Source organism: Bos indicus x Bos taurus, chromosome 3 (assembly GCF_003369695.1).
Source record: "Bos indicus x Bos taurus breed Angus x Brahman F1 hybrid chromosome 3, Bos_hybrid_MaternalHap_v2.0, whole genome shotgun sequence".
Taxonomy (NCBI): domain Eukaryota; kingdom Metazoa; phylum Chordata; class Mammalia; order Artiodactyla; family Bovidae; genus Bos; species Bos indicus x Bos taurus.
In genome coordinates this window covers 43,623,743-43,645,058 of record NC_040078.1, presented here as the reverse complement: position 1 = coordinate 43,645,058, position 21,316 = coordinate 43,623,743, and the positions used below count along the sequence as shown (strand labels likewise).

Below are 21,316 nucleotides of genomic sequence, written 5' to 3'. Positions count from 1 at the left end.
CTAACTGCAATCACAAATGTCCTGGAAAGAGAGGCAGGAGAGCACACACAAAAGGAGAGAAGACAGTGTGACCCTGGAAGTAAACACTCAAGAATGACAGCAGCCTCACAGAAACTGGAGAAGCAGGGAACAGATTTTCACCTGGAGCCTGTGCAGGGTGTGTGCTAACCTCCTGACTTTGGCCTGCTGGTATTGGTTTTGGGCTTTTGGTCTCCAGAACCGTGAGAGAATAAATTTCTGTTGTTTTAGCTACCACGTTTATGGTAATTTGTGTTGAACAGTAATAAATATTGAGGTTGCAAAGAACAAAGAGTTTTATTGGGGGTCTGAGGAACTTCAATTTGGGAGACACAGATTGGGAGAAAACCAAAACAGTGTTCTGGAGAAGAGAAAGAGTCAGGGACCCACAAACATAAAAGCCACACAGCCTGCCAAAGAACCATGACTGCCCCTGACACAAGGCAGGAAACGTCTGTCCTCGAGGAATCACGAGCTGCTCTAGGGCAAGGGCCCAGCAGGCAGATAGGCTGCCAAGAGTCCTGTAGAGTAACAATGGTCCGACAAGGATGCTGAGTAGGACAAGAATCAAAAGGCCAGATCTCATCCAGGCCAAGACGCACACAATTCACACCTGCTCAGTGGCCTCCTGGTCCACTTTAGAGAGTTTTCTTAGCAAAACCAACTCCGTTCTTTTATTTTCGTTTCACATCTGTTACAGTAGCCACAGGAAACTTGATCAATTTCTCTTTCCAATTTCTTCTTTGTTTTTTCAATTAGCAGTACCTATTTTCCTCACCACACAAGCTAAACCTGGAGATGACTTTCAACTTTTTGTCTTTTTCATATTTTATAGCTCAGAATTTTTCATCTCAGTGCCACAACCAAATTGTTAGTGGATTATATAATCTTAGTGGTCACAATCAGAAAAAAAATGTTAGGGAAATAAAATAGAAAATATCAGAGAAGATACCTTTATACGAAAAGGGTAAGTAAGTGGTGTTTCATGAGCTTTTCTGATTATGAGTAGATATGTCCTGGTTTGTGAGATAAGATGTATTTCTCACTGTGGGTAACAGCCCCAAATGTTGAAACCAACTGCTTTTCGTCTCCCCAAGCCAGTTATCAGTTCCTTCTTTCTCAATATTTTTGGGGATGAAAAAACTTTCTTCTGTCCTTCTAAATTCTTCACAATGGTCTAAGAATTAAACTGACATGAGACAGAAAAACAAGAAAAGTTTAATAAAGTGTGCCCCTGGGAGAGATGCAGGAAAACTGAGTTACTTGCCAAAATGACCTAAATGCTCACCTTGAATTCTGTCTTCAGCTAAAGACAAATGAGGATGTTGGGAGTAATAGGTTGGAGACTTTAAAGAGGAAGAAGGTAACTGACATAGAGATAGAATAGTAAACGTTTGGTAAATGGGCCATGTAGAAGCTGTGGGACGCAGAGTGGACTCTGACCCCTGGGCCCAGCTGAGTTCCCCCTCAACACCCCCCATATCTCTGGCGATAGCTCTATTCTGGGAACAGGCCCTTTAAATTATTTAGACAGCCAACAGGTTGTAGAAGAGAGACTTCCTGAGCCTTCTCTTACTTAAAAATGATCAACCTAAATTAATCCTCATGCCAAAGAGGATTTCGGGGTGGCAAATTTTTCACCCCTATAATACTTAACATGTAGGCCTTCTTTCCACAGACTTTAGACTATCGAGGACCAAACGCAAAAACAGAACGTGTAAAAGAAAGCAAATATGGAAAAAAGGAAAAAAAAAAAACACCACCAAGCAGTCTAAAAATAGTGAATCTTTTCGTAGCTAACTATCAGTGTGCTAGGCTGGACAGTGTGCCATTGAACAACTGGAGGGAGTCAACAAAGATAAAAATCTCAGTAGGTTATGGATTCTCCAGGAAATTTGATAATCCCCATGGAGCAAACTGCTGCCATGTCTGTCCATTGGTTTCCAGCTCTGATAGGCACACGTGCACCAATACTCCCCTCCGGTCTCTTACCTCCCATCATCCGACAAAAGAGCTGACTACTGATCACAGTGATCTGAGTGCTTGGGAGAGTTGCTTGTAACTAAATGCTTCCAGAGTCTTCTCTGGGTCTAAATATTTAACACACTGTTCTCTGCTGCCCCCAGTAGGCCAAGTTTGTTCTTCTGTAGCCTAAAAATGAGATATTTGCTTTTAAGATGCTGACAATAAGACTCTAAATTTCGAACACCGAATAAATTCCTAACTTGAATCGCTAATAACTTTACTTCTCTGAGAGCAAAGGAAGCAATAACCAGAACTGTATCTCTTGAGTCAATTCTGATCAACAGAGAAAAACTGATGAACCCAAGACAGGAAATTTGAGGGGAAGAGGAAGAATTGGAAGTGGTAGCATCTATTAGTATGGGAAGATTAGTGGGAAAAGGAAAGAGCAGATTTGAAGGTTGGGAAGCAAGAGCTGAGTGATGGACATTTTAAGTTTTAAATGTCATTAAAATAGCCAAGTGAAGCTATCTGTTGATAGACATGTATGAAAATAAACATTTGAGTCATTGGTACTACAAAGTGAGCATGGATGGAAAAAAGAAGAGATCCGACAAAATGAGCTTTGGAGTTCACTAACGTTTAGAGGTTGGGAAGAACAGGCACATATACACATAAATCGTCCAATTAAATTATTCTCCAATTAAAAACACTTAGGTACCCCACTCCAGTACTCTTGCCTGGAAAATCCCATGGACGGAGGAGCCTGGTAGGCTGCAGTCCATGGGGTCGCTAAGAGTCAGACACAACTGAGCGACTTCACTTTCACTTTTCACTTTCACGCATTGGAGGAGGAAATGGCAACCCACTCCAGTGTTCTTGCCTGGAGAATCCCAGGGACGGGGGAGCCTGGTGGGCAGCCGTCTATGGGGTTGCACAGAGTCAGACACGACTGAAGTGACTTAGCAGCAGCAACCATGACAAAGAAAAAATTGTAGTCCCTTCCTTAATTAATAAAACTCAAGGATAACACGGTCTTAGAGATAATAAATATTTCTCAAGTTTTCTCTCTCACCATAGCTGGAATATCGCCTTCTTCAAGGAAGTCTTTGCTATTAAGCTCTTTTCGCATGCTCCTCATTACATCATGCTCACCCAGATATCTAGGATAATCTCTCTCACTGAAAGTCAATTGATTATGAACTTGAACCACATCTACAAAACACCTTCATAGCAATGTCTGGCTTAGTATTTGATGGAATAACTGGGGATTATAACCTAGCACAGTCAACACAATACTGCTGCTGCTGCTGCTGCTAAGTCGCTTCAGTCGTGTCCAACTCTGTGCGATCCCATAGAGGGCAGCCCACCAGGCTCCCCGGTCCCTGGGATTCTCCAGGCAAGAACACTGGAGTGGGTTGCCATTTCCCTCTCCAATGCATGAAAGTGAAAAGTGAAAGTGAAGTCACTCAGTCGTGTCCGACTCTTAGCGACCCCATGGACTGCAGCCCACCAGGCTCCTCCACCCATGGGATTTTCCAGACAAGAGTACTGGAGTGGGGTGCCATCACCTTCTCCAAAACACCATACTACTGTATCTAAAACACAGCTCCATTTAACTCTCCTTCCTTACTCTGCTTTAACTTCTTCACAGAACTTATCACTACCTGACATTATGTCTATATATTTCTCTATTCGTGTATTGGCGATCTTATTTTCTAGAATGTAAGATCTGTCAGGGAAAGAGTTTATCTTTCGTCTCTGATTTTAACCATTTGTTCAAATAATCTCCTATTTTGGACATTGTGTTTCATTCTGCTGTTTCATTATTATGACCAACATTAATATAAACATCTTTGTATATACATACATTCTGGGTCACTTTTCCAATATTTAATTTTTTAAAGTAATCTTTTTTAATGTCATTTTTATTAATTTTTTCAAGTTGTCTTATAGAAGTATAATTCTAAAAAGAGTGTAATTTTCCCTTTTTAGTGTAGAGTTCTGTGATTTCTGACATATGCATGAAACATATGCAATTATATAGCCACCACAATCAAGAAATAGAGCGTTCTCATCACCTCAGAAAGTCCCTCTATGACCCTTTAGTCAACACTCCCACCCTAAAAACCGTTTGTATTAGTTTGTGAGGATTTCTGTAAGAAACTACCACAAACTGAATTTCTTAAAGAATAGAAAATCTACATCTCAAAATCCAACATCAAGTAGTCAGCCAGTTTGGTTTTTTCCAAGGGCTGAGAGGGAAGAATCAGCTGCAGCCCTCTCTCCTTTGTTTATAAATGACTGATTTCTTCCTATGTCTCTTTACATCATCTTCCCGCTATGTCTCTGTGTCCATATTTTTCTTTTTTACAAGAATAGCAGTGATACTGAATGAGGGTCTACCTAAAGGCTTCTTTTTAACTTGATTTCCCTGGTACAGACACTATTCCAATAAGGTCACATTCTGAGATCCCAGAGCTAGGACTTCAACATGTGAATTTTGGGGCAACACATAATATCATTAACCTGCTTTCTCTCCTTATAGATTTGCTTTTTCCAGAATATCATATATATCATACATAAATGAAATCATAGCCTCTATGGCCTTTTGCATCTGGCATCTTTCACTTAGCATAGTTATTTGAGATTCATCCATGTTACACGCATCAGAAGTTCGTTCCTTGTTATTGCTGAATAATTTTCCAGTGTATGTATATACTAGTTTGTTTATCCATTCACCACCTGAAAGACATTTGAGCTGTTTCCAATTTGCAGCAATTAGAAATAAAGCCACTATAAATATTTACATCTGTATGTTTAACTTAACAAGAAACTGCCAAACGGTTTTCCAAAGTGACTGTACCATTTTTTTTTTCATTCTAACCAACAATATGTGAGGATTTAAACAATGAAGGAAATTTCATTTTGTGACATCATTTGGTAATATATAAGGATATTAATTCAGCATTACAGAAATGATGGACGCATGGTGGGTATAGTTTTAACTCAGAGGTTTTCTGCCTACACCACTCCACCCCAAGAAAAGTTCTTTGTAAACAGCTTACTCAGAGAGAAGGAGACATTCTTCTCATTGCAGCAAGTTGTTTGTACATATTTAGTTCTTAAAATTTTATCAAAATAAAACATGGTTTTTAAAATCCAAGTAGTATAGAAGCCTTAGAATGAAAAGCAATGGGCTTCCCAGGTGGCTCAGTGGTAAAGAATCCATCTACCAAACAGGAGATGCAGGCTGAATTCCTGGGTCAGGAAGATCCCCTGGAGAAGGAAATGGCAACCCACTCCAGTATTCTTGTCTGGAAAATCCCATGGACAGAGGACCCTGGAGGGCAAACTCCATGGTGTCACATAAGAGTTGGACATGATTTACAACTGAACAACAGCAACAACAATAATGAAAAGCAATCATTCTGTGTTCTTCTGTCTGGTACCATCAGTTCCCAAACCTAGGGGCAAAATCTTTTTTATATGTATCTGCTTTGGTTCTTCTGGTGGTTAATATCATTTTTCTTAATGATATACTCTTCCTACTATTTCTTGATATATCTTAAGACATTTTTAATTAATTTCCTACCACTCTGCTCACTTCTTCCCCCTATAAGTTCATATTACTATTTTTAGTTCTATGGGGAAGAGCCTGCGAACCCACTGCAGTATACTTGCCTGGAGAATTCCATGGACAGAAGAGCCCGGCGGGCTACATGAAGTTGCAAAGAATTGGACAGAACTCAGCAACTATCACTTTTGCTTTCACTTTTCACTTTCACTGGCTGCTTGTGTGACTTAATATATAAAATTCTAATAGTCTCAAATACAGACATCATCCTTTGAATTTCTCCTATAGTAGATGGGGATAATAGGACCTCTAGCATGCTATATTCATTCTTTTCCCCATCCCCTCCTGTCTTCTGTTAATAACTTGGTCAAGGTGAATAACATTTACATTCTATTCTGTAACCATAATTAAGTCTTGCCTGCTTTGCCTGTAAATTTATTTCAAAATTGAAAACAATAAAGACATCTCAGTTCAGTTCAGTCACTCAGTTGTGTCTGACTATTTGCAACCCCATGGGCTACAGCATGTCAGGCTTCCCTGTCCATCACCAACATCTATATTACAATTATTATTTTAACATTTTTCATTGAAGATTCAGGATAGATTTCCTAATTTATGTCTCCAAAGTCTTGATCCAAGTGCCACTCAGCATGACAATGTACAATACAGACTCTCTTTTCTTACTGCTCTACCCATTGTTATAAATCAGACAATTCTGTGTTGCTTCACATTTGGAGCATTGACTTTTCCATAGTGTTTAATGTTTCACTGTTTTGCCTTGGGGTTTCTTAGAATCTTCTTTGTTTCTTACAGTATAAAGAAGTAAATGCACTCCACACAGTATCCTTAGTATCATCCAGTCTCTTACTCATTCCATTTATTGGAATCACATAGCCTGATTTGTGAGTATTATTCACATTACTCAGATATGAACTCATTTGGTGTTTTTTTGTTTGTTTAATTGTTCATTGTCTTCCTTACACACACACACACACACACACACACACACACATACACATCATGTTTCAATTAAAATGTAAATGTCAAGACAGCAGAGATCATCAGTCTTATTTTCCACTGTGCCTAGAATTAGTACATCCATTCAGAGAGGGGCTTGATTCACTCTCAAGTTCATTTCCACTGGCACACAAACATGTATTTCTCCCATCTTGACAAAATTTTCCTTGGTTTCATTTCTCCTATCTATTCTAATTTTTTATGCTCCCTATTGCAATATAATGTAAGTGTTCCCTGTACTCTTAGTCTGCTCTGCATAAAAACATTAATACCATAGACTCAGTTCAGTTCAGTCACTCAGTTGTGTCTGACTCTTTGCGACCCCATGAATTGCAGCACTCCAGGCCTCCCTGTCCATCACCATCTCCCAGAGTTCACTCAAACTCACTTCCATTGAGTCAGTGATACCATCCAGCCATCTCATTCTCTGTCGTTCCCTTCTCCTCCTGCCCCCAATCCCTCCCAGCATCAGAGTCTTTTCCAATGAGTCAACTCTATGGCTTAAATAATACATGGACATGTATTTCTCACAGTTCTGGAGACTGAGAAGTCTAAGATGAAGGTACCAGCTAATTTGGCTCCTGATTACAGCCTTCTTCCTGACTTGCAGACTACCATTTTGTTTCTATGTCCTCACCTGGCCTTCCCTTGCTGTGAAAGAGCAAGTCTCTCACTTCCTCTTCTTGTAAAGCCACTAATCTCATTCTGAGGGCCCCACCCTTATGACTTAATCTAACCCTAATTATCTCCCAAAGTCTCTATTTCCAAATACCATCACACTGAGGGTTAGGGCGTCAACATATGAATTTGATGGGACACAAAGATTCCACTCCTGGCTCTTCAAAATTCATATCCTTCTCATAGGCAATATACATTCATTCCATCCTAACAGCCCCAAAGTCTAACTCATTCCAGCAAGAACTTTAAAGTCCAAAGTGCCATCTAAATAACATCTAAATCAAGTAAGTATGAGTCTCCAAGTATCCTGAGGCATAACTCCTCTCCAGCTGTGAACCTGTGGAACCAGGCAAGTTTCCAAATCAGGCAAGCTTCCAAAATATGCCAGGCCAGGCATAGGATAGATACTAGCATTCCAAAAGGGAGAAACAGGAAAAAAGGAAAAGATGGTAAATCCCAAGCAAATTCAAAATCTAGCAAGGTGAATTTCCCTCAGATCTTAAAGTTCAGGAATAATCCTTTTTGGTTCAATGCTCTGCCTTACCCACTTCCTTTTGTAGCTCTGCTGGTGAGGGTAGTGGGGGGAAGAAAGGGAAGGGGGAGATTTGAGAGGGTGAGTCATGCCTCCAAGATTCTGCAGGGTGGTCCCAGTCTCATAGCTCCAGAGGGCACTCCTAATCCTCAGGCTGCCTTTGGAGGCCAGAGGCTATCTGCCTTGTTGAGACTGAGGTAGAGGCCCTGAGAATCTCTAAATCATTTGTCCCTCTTCTTGGAGAGTGGCACACATTCACAGGAAACAGTTCTATCCTCCTGTCTGGTCAAATCCAAGAAATCCAATAGTCTTCCTTTTTTAAATTTAATTTTTATTTTATGTTGGTGTATAATTGATTTACAATTTTGTTAGTTTCAGACGTACAGCAAAGTTATTCAATTATACATATACATATTTTCATTCTTTTTCAGATTCTTTTCTCATATAGGTTATTACAGAATATTGAGGAGAGTTCCCTGTGCTATACACTAGGTCCTTCTTGATTATTTATTTTATATTTAGTTATGTATATATGTTAATCTCAAACTCTGAATTTATCCCTCTCCCCAACCATTTTGCTTTGGTAACCATTAGTTTCCTTTCAAAGTCTGTGAGTCTGTTTCTGGTTTGTAAATAATTTCATTTGTCTCATCTTTCCAGGTTCCACATAAAAGTGATGTCATATGATACCTGTCTTTCTCTGTCTGACTTACCTCTCTTAGTATGATCATTTCCAGGTCCATCTATGTTGCTACAAGTGGCATTATTTCATTCTTTTTTATGGTTAAGTAATATTCCATCATATTTACTATGCACCACCTCCTCTTTATCCATTCCTCTGTTGATGGTCATTTAGGTTGTTTCCATGTCCTGGCTATTGTAAATAGTACTGAAATGACCACTGGAGTACATGTGTCTTTTTTTGAATTATATTTCTACTCATAGTCAAGTATTTCACAGGGCATGCAACATTTTTTAAATGAAGAATAAAGTTTAATGTCAATCTAATAACTATAGCTACAGTAGTGTCAGTGCAGCAGTCCCTAAACTTTTGGCACCAGGGACTGGATTTATGGAAGGCAATTTTTCCACCGACGAGTTGGTGGGGTGGGATGGTTTCAGGACGATCCCAAGCGCATTACATTTATTTTGCACTTCACTTCTTTTACTATTACTTCGTGATATATAATGAAATAATTATACAACTCATCATAATGGAGAATCAGTGGGAGTCCTGAGCTTGTTTTCCTGCAACTAGAGTAGCTGTAGATACAGATGAAACTTCTCTTGCTCACCCACTGCTCACTGCTCTGAAGTACTGATCTGTGGCCCTGGGGGAGTTGGGGACCCTTGGTATAATGCATCTGGAAATTGACAAATTATCTGACATATTGTGAGCTCTTAGCTTTAGGCCAAGCTGCATCATTGCTGGATTTAAGAGTATTCAGGCTTATCTGGGGAACCACATAGGCAGGCCCCACAAAGCTCCCTTTGTGTGAGGAGCTAAGGTCACCTGAGAGAGAACTTTTCCCAGAGAAATCAAGCACAACAAAGCTGATCAGGTAACAGACCTTTGGTGGAAGGAGAAGGACAATTCTGAGCACAGAGTGGTGATTGTCAGTTATATTTATTTCCGAGAACAATCTCCAGGGACTTATACTGCAGTCCTGTGAAGAGGGGAGTGATGTAAGCAAAACCACAAAACTGCATATTCGTTACCTATTGTGTATAACAAATTAGCACACATTTAGTGGCTAACAACAACACACATGTACCATCTCGCACAACCTGGGTATAGCTCACCAGGTCCTCTGCTTCGGGGTCTCTCATGAAGCTTCAATCGAGGTTTCCAGCATCTCATCTGAAAGCTCAACTGGAGAGGGATCTGCTCCCAGCTTCATATGCTTGCTAGCAGGAGTCAGCGATCTCTGTCCTGCTGGACTGGGGGCCTCCGTTTCTTGCCTGCTGACAGCCAGTAGTTGCCCTAAAGTTCATTTTCACTGGGTCTCCCAGACACGGATGCTTGCTTCATGCACTCAAGTCCAGAGGCAGTCAGGGTACTCTGCTAGCAATACGGAAATTACAGCGTTATGTAATTTAATTATGAAAGTGACACCCAATCGCCTCTGCCATAATCTGTCAGTTAGAAGCTAGACACAGGTCCCACCCACGATAACGGTAAAATGGTGACATGGGGCATGAATAAAAGGAAACAGATAAGTGGGGACCATTTTGGAGTTTCTCTGCCTCAAACTGATTTCAGAGCTCAAAGTCACTGAGGTCTCAGCAACATGGTTTTAGTACTATTTTAACAGAGTGCTACAGAAGAGAAGAGTACTTAGTGATGGAACCTCCTTGTGAATCTGAGAGCGCAGAGGAGCTTGAGGGGACTTAGGAGCCAATCTAAGGCTGAAGAGCACTAAAACACACTTAGAGTTATTTGTACTTTGGTTTAGGATTAGCCTAAAGAGGGAAATACTCACATTTGAATTCAGTAAATGTAAGTACCCACATGGTGGCAGTAGACACCAGGAAATTCTTGGTATTATCCCCCACTGAGGTAGACTAGGACAAGTTTATCTTCCTACGTGGCAACTCTTGTTTTCCTTTTTGTCTCATAACATTTTTCTTAGAAGTCTCAAGAACTTCCAGGTCCTCTTCAAATGGATATGATAAGGGATTGTCTCCTTCTTTATTTATGTATACTCTACTACAGTCTCCTCAAGCCCCACAAACATGGGCTAATCCATAGAGACTCCCTCAGAAATCTCTAGACTAGAAATAGGCACCAGTCTCTATATTCACGTTTACCTCCAAGTCCCAGAGGGTACAAGCCAAGTTCTCCTAGTAATTTCATCACCATACTTCCATGACAGCTCCAGGGGAGACCTACGTGTTCTGCGGCTCAGCAAGCATCCAAGTGAGAAATAAAATGCCCCTCTCTGGCTTCTTGCAGCAAGCTTAGCAATCTTTCCAATTAGCTCTCTCAATGCTCTCCTGTGTAGATCTAATAGATTCAGCCCCAGGGAAAATGACTGCGGGAAGAAATGAAAAGAACAAAGATTCTGGAGTTATGATCAGTTTGAATAGACTCCTTTTCTATAAGAATACCCTCATAAATCAGCTACTGCTGGTGCTCCAGGTCCTAGGCAGCCCTAAAGCAAAGCCTGTTATGCAGGAAAAAATTCTGAACTAAAAACAAGCACCTCCATTAGAGTCATCCATCAACAAGAGAGCCAAAAAGGTGGTCTGGATCAATTCCAGCCTCACTCTCACCTGTTCCTAAGTACTGATAAGAAGAACACAAGGATTTCTGGACAAATAAAAGGAGGGCCTTGAGGGAAATGGGCCAGAACTCCTGCTATTATAGGCCTGTAGGTTCCCACGTTCTGTTCTATGGCACTAATGGGAGCTATTTCCACCCCAAACTTTAAAAATGTTTAGCCTCAATTACTTATTTTTAAATATTAGGGTTTTTAAAGGTTTCACAACTGGAGATAAGTGGGCCAACGCAATATTCTTCACACCCTCAGGCAGCCTCCATCCATCTAATGCAGCTGTCTGCTGAAATCTGCCAACAGGACAGTTAAAAATAGATGGCAGCTCCCTTAAAAGAGTTGCATGATTGATTTATACAGTCTTCCATAGTTATTTGTCTAGCTCAGTTGTCTCCAAACATTTTGCCTGTATACATGTAAAAGAAATTTTAAAAAGAATGTATCATTCATGAATTTTTTAAGTTGACTAATATTTTTTAATATGTTTAAAAGTTAATTTATCCTTGGATTAATATTACCTTCATGACTAGAATGAGTCAGTATTTAGCTATTCTGGTTTTTCATTTATATTTATAGCACTAAAAAAAAAATCTTATTTTTAAACTCAAGTAGATGAGAATGAGTTTTGTTAGTAAAATTTATGATATATTAATATATTTTATATCTGATAATTAGAATAACTTAACATCAGAGAAGGAGAACTTGATTTAATAAAACTGGTTTTCTGAAGTTTAGGGTACGGTATCATAGGTGATTTTTTAAAATATTTTATTTTACATTCCTTATATATTAGTTTAGGTCCTACTTTTTTAAGAGCATGAAAAAGAATGGTGGGAAAAACAGAAAGACAAATAGGAAGAGAAATAGAAAATGTATCAAGTCTAGGGATGGATTCAGGTTTTGTTGGTCTAAAGCTTATATGAGATCCAGACCTCTTTGTGAAAAGAATACATTATAAATTTAAAAAATTAGGTGGAAAAGTAAATACTTAAATAATATTAGAATAAAACTATGACAAATTATACATTTTAAAAGGATAAATTCCATAAACATCATGTAACTTAGAAAATATAAGAATAACAATATTAATTCATATCTCTTTAACAATTTTTCTACACTTATTGGCTCAATACTTTTAATCATCTCTTCAAATGACAATTCATTTTGATATCATTTTCCATGGGAAAATAGATAATCAAGTGTGTTTTCCTCAATATAGTTGATACATTTTATTACTGATAGTTTAGAAGAGCTACTTTTTGTTTCATCATTATTGGCAGTTATTGGTTAAGCCACATCTATCATTTTCTCCCAGTTTCTTTCTTAGGAGGTGCTTCTTACCAGGGCAAGACTTAAGAGTCTCCACTCCTTTGACTGGCCAGGCTATAGCTATGGTGTGGGGGCTCAGCACCAGGGCCAGCTCCACCAGGTCCTCCCTGCCCCGCTTTCTCCCCTACCCCAGTGTGTTGCTCTGCTATGACTCCCTCATGAGTAACTCATTATTTGGTAATAATGAGAGTATGAAAGAGTAAGGTAGTCAAACAACCACAGTTCATCACTGCAACTGTCCCATGCTACTGAATTTGGAACATCCCCTAAAGGGTGAAACTACTCCTTTACTAATGCCATGCCTCACCCTTACTAGACATTCATACAAGACAGGAAAAGGCAATGGCCTATGAAAGGTTTCTAAGAGCCTTCTCTAATACCAATACTCTGACTGTTCCTCTCAAGATTGTTTATCCCGAGTGATGCATCCTGGAAGATTTGGGATGAATAAGAGGTATTTCTTTTGAAAAGTTGGGAAATAGTGACTATAAAAGAGAATTTGAGAAAGGGAAAAGGAGAAACAGCATTTATATAAATTCTCTAATTGCTGAATATATTGTTCTCTGATTTGAGCCAACATCGATATAATTACTTCCATTATTCAAATCTTCTGTATCTTTTCTAATATTTTATCTGCTTAACCTATCATCAATTTTGTGATACATGTTGAAATATTCCATTGTGATTGTAGATTTATCAGTTTTTCCCTATAGTTTTATCCACTTTTGCTTTGTAAATATTGAGTATATATTATAGGCATATACAAGTTTAATGTTACTGTTATACATTTTTAGTCAGTTGAATCTTATTCCAGCTTTTATCCTATTATATTGTAATTACTAGTTTATTTGTATGTTTTCCATTAGAGTATTATGAGAAAGGTCAGTGTTTGACTCATGAGTAAATACCTGCTACCACTATTATAGCTCAGGCTCTCATTACCTCTTTCCTGACTATTAATATAACTTCCTAACAAGTACTAAACTGCCAATTTCAGCCCCTTGACATTTCTATTAGATTAATCTTCTTTGATTAATCTAAGAATCGGATCTTAACAGTCCTTTTTTAAAACTGTGGGTTCCTGCTGCTCACGCAATACAGTACAAACTCCATAACTCATCATTCAAATTTCTCAATGACCTGAAATTCACTCATTTTCTCCTCACATACTATGAAACCAATCAGAATTTGACTATATTCTGAAATCCTCATTAGCCCTACATAGATCCTACATCCCGTCTGCTTTCCACATACACTATTCAGATCATGGCATAATTTTCCTCCCCGTCTCTGCAAGTCCAGATCATTTTAAAACCAATCTTAAAAGCCTCTTCTGAAAGTTTTTGGTATACTCACCCCAATAAAAATATTTTCTCCTCCTTTTTAATGGTGTTATGAATTGGATGTTGGTGTTCTCCCAAAAATTCATATGTTGAAGGCTCAGCACCCAGTGTGACTGTATTTAGAGACAGACCCTGTGAGGAGTGATAAAGGTTAAATGAGGGCATAAGGGTAGAGCTCTAATCTGATAGGGCTGGTGCTCTTATAAGAAGAGGAAGAGACCCCAGAGCTCTCTGCCTCCACCATGTGATGACACAGTGAGAAGATAACTGTCTGCAAACAAAGGAAAGAGCCCTCACCAGGAATAAAACCAGTCGGCACCTTGATCTTAGACTTCCCGGCCTCCAGAACTGTGAGAAATACATTTCTGTTGTGTAAGCCACACAATCTGTAGTAATTTGTTATGAGAGCCTGAGCTAATACAAATGACAATATACTACTTTAGGAATATCTCAAGTTTAGATTTGTTTGCATTGAATTATTGCTGCTCATGTGGCACAGGTACTTCTCAACTATTAATGTCCAATAATTCATAATGAGTCAAAGAATCCAGCAACCTCTAAACCAAAGAAATAATTTCATATGCATGCTTGCCAGCCATGTTTGCTTGTCAGATTTATATTTATTTGGTACCTTGTCATCAAAAACTCGAGTCCTTAACATGTTGTTTACAAGATATGTGTGCTATTTTAAAACCTAAAATGATTCTTTGCTGTATAATCCTTAAGCTCTGAGACTAAAATGTTTATTTTCATGGTTTGTTATGAAGAATTATGTCTACTTCTTATGTATTTAATACAGAAATTTGAATTTGACTATATTCTTCACTTACGAAATATTTGAGTAATATTTTAACTGAAAGTCTCTGACTTGACTGATTCTGTTATAATGAACTCATCCAGCATAAAATATTGTTTGAATTCTCCTAGAATTAAAAATAATTACCTATTTCCCTTCTTGCATAGGTTGTACAAATAGAAACAGCGAATGACTATTTAAATAGAATCATTTTTAAAAACACAGTGCAGACTCTCTACTTTTTCACTTATACAAATCTGCTTCCCATGTATATAGCATTTCTTTTGTCCAAACACTTTTATTTATACGTGACTCTGACAGTTACTGCATGCCTGCAATGTCTCATGAACTGTGTTGACACTGAGGACAAAATCATGAGCAAAATGTAGGAGAGACAGATGAAAACTAGATTCCAAAAATTACAGGTGACAGTGCTTACTATGCTCCAAGCCATGTTCTAAGCACTATATAAATCATTTAAGGCCCATAACAACTCTGAAAATAGGTTGTATTACTATTCCCATGTTAAGGAAATTGAGGCACCAAGAATTTAAGACCCAAGATTCCAAGCCAGGCAGTCTTGGCTCGAAAACACTTTCTTTGTATTTATTTTTAAATCCTTGCTTTTAAATACTCTACTCAATGGCCTCACTAATCACACAAGTAAATGTAAAATTGCTGCTATATTATGCATTAATAAAGAGATATACGGAGGCTAATAAGGGCCTCCATAATGGGGAGTTGGAGATGGCCAGGAAAATCAAGGAAGGCTCCCTGAAGAAGTCTGCTTTGTATTATTCTAAGAACTAATTTTCTACTTCAAAAGATAGAGCCAGAAGCAGATTTTTTTCCCCTAAAAGAGAAGGGTATCATGTACAGATAAAGACTCACAAACTATGGGGAAACTATTATGTCCAGATTTTTGTTATTTCTGGTGGTGGGAGGATTGATGTGTTAACCACACTGAAGCCTATTCATCATAACTTGAAGCAGAAGTCTAAAGGAGAAAATTAAAACTCTGGATGGGGATGAGAGTCCCCAGAAAAACAGCAGAGTAAGAAGACAAGTTCAATTCAGTTCAGTCACTCAATCGTGTCTGACTCTTTGCGACCCCGTGAATCGCAGCACGCCAGGCTTCCCTGTCTATCACCAACTCCCGGAATTCAACCAAACCCACGCCCATCGAGTTGGTGATGCCATCCAGCCATCTCATCCTCTGCCTCCCCCTTCTCCTCCTGCCCTCAATCCCTCCCAGCATCAGAATCTTTTCCAATGAGTCAACTCTTCGCATGAGGTGGCCAAAGTATTGGAGTTTCTGCTTTAGCATCATTCCTTCCAAAGAAATCCCAGGGCTGATTTTCTTTAGGATGGACTGGTTGGATCTCCTTGCAGTCCATGGGACTCTCAAGAGTCTTCTCCAAAACCACAGCTCAAAAGCATCAATTCTTTGGTGCTCAGCTTTCTTCACAGTCCAACTCTCACATCCATACATGACCACTAGAAAAACCATAGCCTTGACTAGACAGACCTTTGTTGGCAAAGGAATGTCTCTGCTTTTCAATATGCTATCTAGGTTGGTCATAACTTTTCTTCCAAGGAGTAAGTGTCTTTTAGTTTCATGGCTGCAGTCACCATCTGCAGTGATTTTGGAGCCCAAAAAAATAAATTTTGACACTGTTTCCCCATCTATTTCCCATAAAGTGATGGGACCAGATGCCATGATCTTCGTTTTCTGAATGTTGAGATTTAAGCCAACTTTTTCACTCTCCACTTTCACTTTCATCAACATTTAATTGTCAATTGACAGGGGATGAACCTAAAATATTTTAAAGAGAAAAAGAAGAGCTTTGGAAGAGAAATGAGAGGGAGAGAGAAGGAAAGAAAGAGTGAAAGAGAGAACAAAAGGAAATAAGAAAGAAAAAAAAGAACAATCTGAGAGGTAAAAGGAAAATCAAGAGACTTTTGTCAATAGAGGCAAGAGAAAAATATGACAGGAGAGGCTAACAATGTCAGATTCTACTGAGCTATCAGTCAGATAAAAAACGAGATTTAATATCATGAAAGTCATTGGTAACTCAACAGGAGCCATGGGAATAGAGCAATGATTCTCAATTTTGCTTCACAGGGGTCATTTGGTAATGTCTGAGGACATTTTTGGCTGTTACAGCTGCAGAGAGGGCTGTTACTGGCATCTAGTGAATAAAGACCAGAGATGCTGCTAAACATCCTAAAATGTGTAGGACGGTATTGCAAACAAAATATTGGCCTAACATGCCAATGGTGCCATGGTTAATAAGTACTGAAGATAGAGCAATGTAGGCAGAAGTTGGATTGGAAAAGATTTAGAAATGGCCAGGGGGAAAGAAATAGAAACAGTACGTAGAAACAATTTTTCAAAAATTTGAACAGAGGAAATAGGGGCAGAATCTAGAAGGGAGTGAAGAAATTAACCAAAAAATTTCTTCTCTCTCCCTCCTTTCCTCTTTCTTTTTCTCTTCATTGGGAGAAACTTGATCCTGTTTTCAAAAGCTCTAACTAAAGAAAGTGAAAGTGAAAGTCTCTCAGTCGTGTCTATTTGCGACCTCATGGACTGTATAGTCCATGGGATTCTCCAGGCCAGAATACTGGAGTGGGTAGCCTTTCCCTTCTCCAGGGCATCTTCTCAACCCAGGGATTGAACCTAGGTCTCCTGCATTGCAGGTGGATTCTTTACCAGCTGAGCCACCAGGGAAGCCTTGAATATTAAGATAAAAGATAATTAATAACTTCAAGTAACTTAGAAGGTGGGAATGGGTAAAATAAAAGCACCAGAGGAGTTGTTAGCCTTAGGAAAAATAATTGCCCCTATACTGTAACAGAAGGAAACTAGAATAGTATGGACAGAAAATGGGACAGGTGATGGAGTTCTTTTAAGGGCTTCTGCTTTCTCTGCGGTGGTTTAGTCGCTAAGTCGTGTCCAATTTTTATGACCCAATGGACTGTAGCCCACCAGGCTCCTCCATCCATGGTATTTCCCAGGGATCAAACCCAGGTCTCCTGCACTGCAGGTGGTCTCCTGCATTGCAGACAGATTCTTTACTGAGCCACCAGGGAAGGATGTTTTATTTTAGTTGTGTTATTGTTGCTGTTATCCAGGCTAGAATACTAGAGTGGGTAACCATTTCCTTCTCCAGGGTATCTTCCCAATCCAGGGATGGAACCCAGGTCTCCCACATTGCAGGCAGATTCTTTTCCATCTAAGCCACCAGGGAACTCTCCCAAAGCAGACTATGCAGAACAACTGGTGATTTATTATCACCAGTAAATGAACTATGTAAGATAGGTCCCAGGGAACTCTCCCAAAGCAGAGAATGCAGAACAAACTGGTGATTGATTATCACCAGTAAATGAGCTATGTAAGATAGGTCCCCTGAGGTTCACCAGAACTCTGGGCGAATTTTACACGATCATACTTAAGAACAAGCTTTATTGAGGAAACTTAAGGGGTCAACAATAAGAAAAGTCACAAGTCCTTTGATTTTCCCATTTTCCCCATGAAGATGTACAAAGGTCCCTTGGCCATCTCATGGACACTCGGTCCAGTACTCCAGGGCAGAGTCCCCACTGCCCTGTTGCTCTCATTTCTCACAGGGCAAACGACAGCAACCATAATGGGAAGAGATATGCACACAACTTAAATGTCAGGCAATCTGGATTGCATGTCATCTGCTTAGAGGAAGTAACTGTGAAAACAGCTGCCCAGCACCTGAGGACAGTAGAAACCATAGAAAGCTGTAGTTCCTGCGAGAGGCTAAAACAATTTCATCAGTCTTACAGGAAGCTGAGTTCAAGTGTGACTTTTCCCACTGGGTAAAGGGTTATTCCTGGATCCAGGTAGTCCAGGGGTTCAGTAACCAAGAATGAGTTCTTGCGGTTACTTTCAGAGAATCCTGCCCCTTATGCCATGAAATTCTATACATTATTCAACAAATGACATTTACAATAGCTTGTACACATATTTTAGCAGACTTCTCTTACTTTATTTCTTCACCCTGGGTGGTTTTTAGAGAAAAGGAAGAAAGAGAGGATATGGTTTCAAAATGAAGACAGGTCTCATGAAACAAACCATAATGTTCCCAGCACTTTACCACTAAAAATGTTTAAGGGTAATTTAGAGAGAATATTTCTAAATGTGATTTCTGATACATATACAAAAATAACATACACATAAATACCTAAATTTCATAATGGCAACATGTGGCATGAGGGCTTTTTCCTTTTATAACAAAGATGGATAAAAAGAAAACAAAGGTTAAGAGAACAATAGCAGAAAATGTCCAATATTTTCCCTTAATTGGTTTAGAGTTCTAGAACAAAATAATAGAATGTTTATTACTAAGACACAGAAAGTATAGCTTTTGTTGATAAATATGACATTTCTGAGGCCCAGTATGTCTATAATATGAAAAGTTAAAAAGTTGAACACAGCAGAGTAAGTTATCAAGTAGTCCTTTTGGTGGTTTTATTTTATTTTACTCTAAAGTTACATAAAACTATGCAATATTGAAATTAGTGGCAACTCATCTTTCTGATTGAATTCAGCAGTAAACAAAATCTCAGTACCTTGATGTTATTGAGAGATGCCATGAGAAAAAGTTTTCAAGTTGATCAGAGACAGAACATGTCCCCTGGAAGCTAGAAGTGATGCTCTTTGTTTTTCTCCAAAAACAAAAATCACCAAGTAAAAAGAGATGAAAAATATGGGGAGTGCAAAGAAAGAAAAGTTTCCCTTCTCCGACAAAATAAAGAAAAGACAGCTTAGGGCACACAAAGTCACAGGTTTGGGAATTTTTAAAACATCCGAATGAAATGGCTAGCTGATGGCCTACAGATTCTAGAAGAGCAGAAAATAGAGGGTCCCTAAAAGCAGAAGTTTAGGAAAGGCATGACCTTGAGCCACAAAAGCACAACTAGTACTTCTTAAACTTGAATGTGCTTACAAATCACCAAGAGATCTGGACAAAATGAACTCTAATTAATAGGCCTAGCATTAGGCCTGAGATTCTGCTTTTCTAATAAGCTCCCAAGTGATGCCAATGCAATTGGTCCCTGGATCACACTTTGAAAATAGCAAAGCGTCACATTGATGACACCCAGCTTAATCTAACATCCTGGGGAACCCAAATAGAAGCTTTCTATGTAGTCATTCAGGCACAGAAATGTATAGACCTTCACAAGACCAGAAAATTAGTCACATCAGAAAACAAGGATCTGTTAACTTTATATGAGTTATTGAATTATTTTTGCTTTATGCTAATCAAACTTATTAACATAAACCTGTCATAAGAATACTATGCTATTTTTCAGATAATCCCAGAATTACTGATAAAGCACTATGTACTCACTGTCAGCATTCCATGGAAATACACATGGGAATTACTATAAAAGGCAGTAGCACCCATTTTACATGGAAACTTCACAGGCTTAAATGTGAGCACAGTAGTTCACTCAGCTCTCAGGTAAAGCACATGCCTTCTAAGCTGTCGCTGCCCACCTGAGCTTTGTCCAGCAAGGAGGACGAAGACATTTGAACAGTAGATTGAGCCCTGCTAATGAGAATTCCTGGAATATGTTTCAGTTCAGTCAGTTCAGTCAGTTCAGTCACTCAGTCACGTCCAACTCTGCAACCCCATGGATGGCAGCATGCCAGGCCTCCCTGTCCATCGCCAACTCCTGGAGTTTACTCAAACTCATGTCCATTGAGTTGGTGATGCCATCCAACCATTTCATCCTCTATCGTCCCCTTCTCCTCTCGCCTTCAATCTTTCCCAGCATCAGGGTCTTTTCCAATGAGTCAGTTCTTTGCATCAGGTGGCCACAGTATTGGAGCTTCAGCATCAGTCCTTCCAATGAATATTCAGGACTGATTTTCTTTAGGATGGACTGGTTGGATCTCCTTGCAGTCCAAGGGACTCTTGAGAGTCTTCTCTATCACCACAGTTCAAAAGCATCAATTCCTCAGCACTCAGCTTTCTTTATAGTCCAACTGTCACATTCATCCATGACTACTGGAAAAACCATAGCTTTGACTATGCCAACCATACTTTGTTGGCAAAGTAATGTCTCGGCTTTTTTAATATGCTGTCTAGGTTGGTCATAGCTTTTCTTCCAAGGAGCAAGCATCTTTTAATTTCATGGCTGCAATCACCATCTGCAGTGATTTTGGAGCCCCCAAAAATAAAGTTTGTCACTGTTTCCATTGTTTTGCCATCTATTTGCCATGAAGTGATGGGACCAGATGCCATGATCTCAGTTTTCTGAATGTTGAGTTTTAAGCCAACTTTTGGCTTTCACTTTCATCAAAAGGCTCATTAGTTCTTCTTCGATTCCTGCCATAAGGGTGGTGTCATCTACATATCTGAGGTTATTGATATTTCTCCCAGCAATCTTGATTCCAGCTTGTGCTTCATCCAGCCTGGCATTTCTCATGATGTACCCTCCCTATATGTTAAATAAGCAGGGTGACAATATGCAGCCTTGATGGACTCCTTTCCTGATTTGGAACCAGTCTGTTGTTCCATGCAGTTCTAACTGTTGCTTCTTGACCTGCATACAGATTTCTCAGGAGGCAGGTCAGGTTGTCTGGTATTCCCATCTCTTTCAGAATTTTCTACAGTTTGTGGTGATCCACACAGTCGAAGGCTTTGGCGTAGTCAATAAAGGAGAAGTAGATGTTTTTCTGGAACTCTCTTGCTTTTTCGATGATCCAACGAATGTTGGCAATTTGATCTCTGGTTCGTCTGCCTT

General features: G+C 39.2%; 1 protein-coding gene and 1 long non-coding RNA gene across 2 annotated transcripts in view; one reads left to right on the top strand and one right to left on the bottom strand.

The window, feature by feature from the left end:
• Positions 1 to 9,391: 9,391 nt before the first annotated feature.
• Positions 9,392 to 13,878, bottom strand: LOC113889570. The gene is made up of 3 exons (XR_003510290.1): positions 13,748 to 13,878; positions 10,596 to 10,819; positions 9,392 to 9,849 (listed from the first exon to the last, which is right to left on the bottom strand). It is a non-coding gene; the product is annotated as an uncharacterized LOC113889570 (long non-coding RNA).
• Positions 13,879 to 14,000: 122 nt separating this feature from the next.
• The window catches only part of AGL (amylo-alpha-1, 6-glucosidase, 4-alpha-glucanotransferase), a 104,125-nt gene continuing 96,809 nt past the window's right edge, over positions 14,001 to 21,316 (top strand). The window contains exon 1 of the mRNA XM_027536420.1: positions 14,001 to 14,084. The gene's annotated coding sequence lies outside the window, so the exon portion shown is untranslated. The remainder of the gene's footprint in view (positions 14,085 to 21,316) is intronic.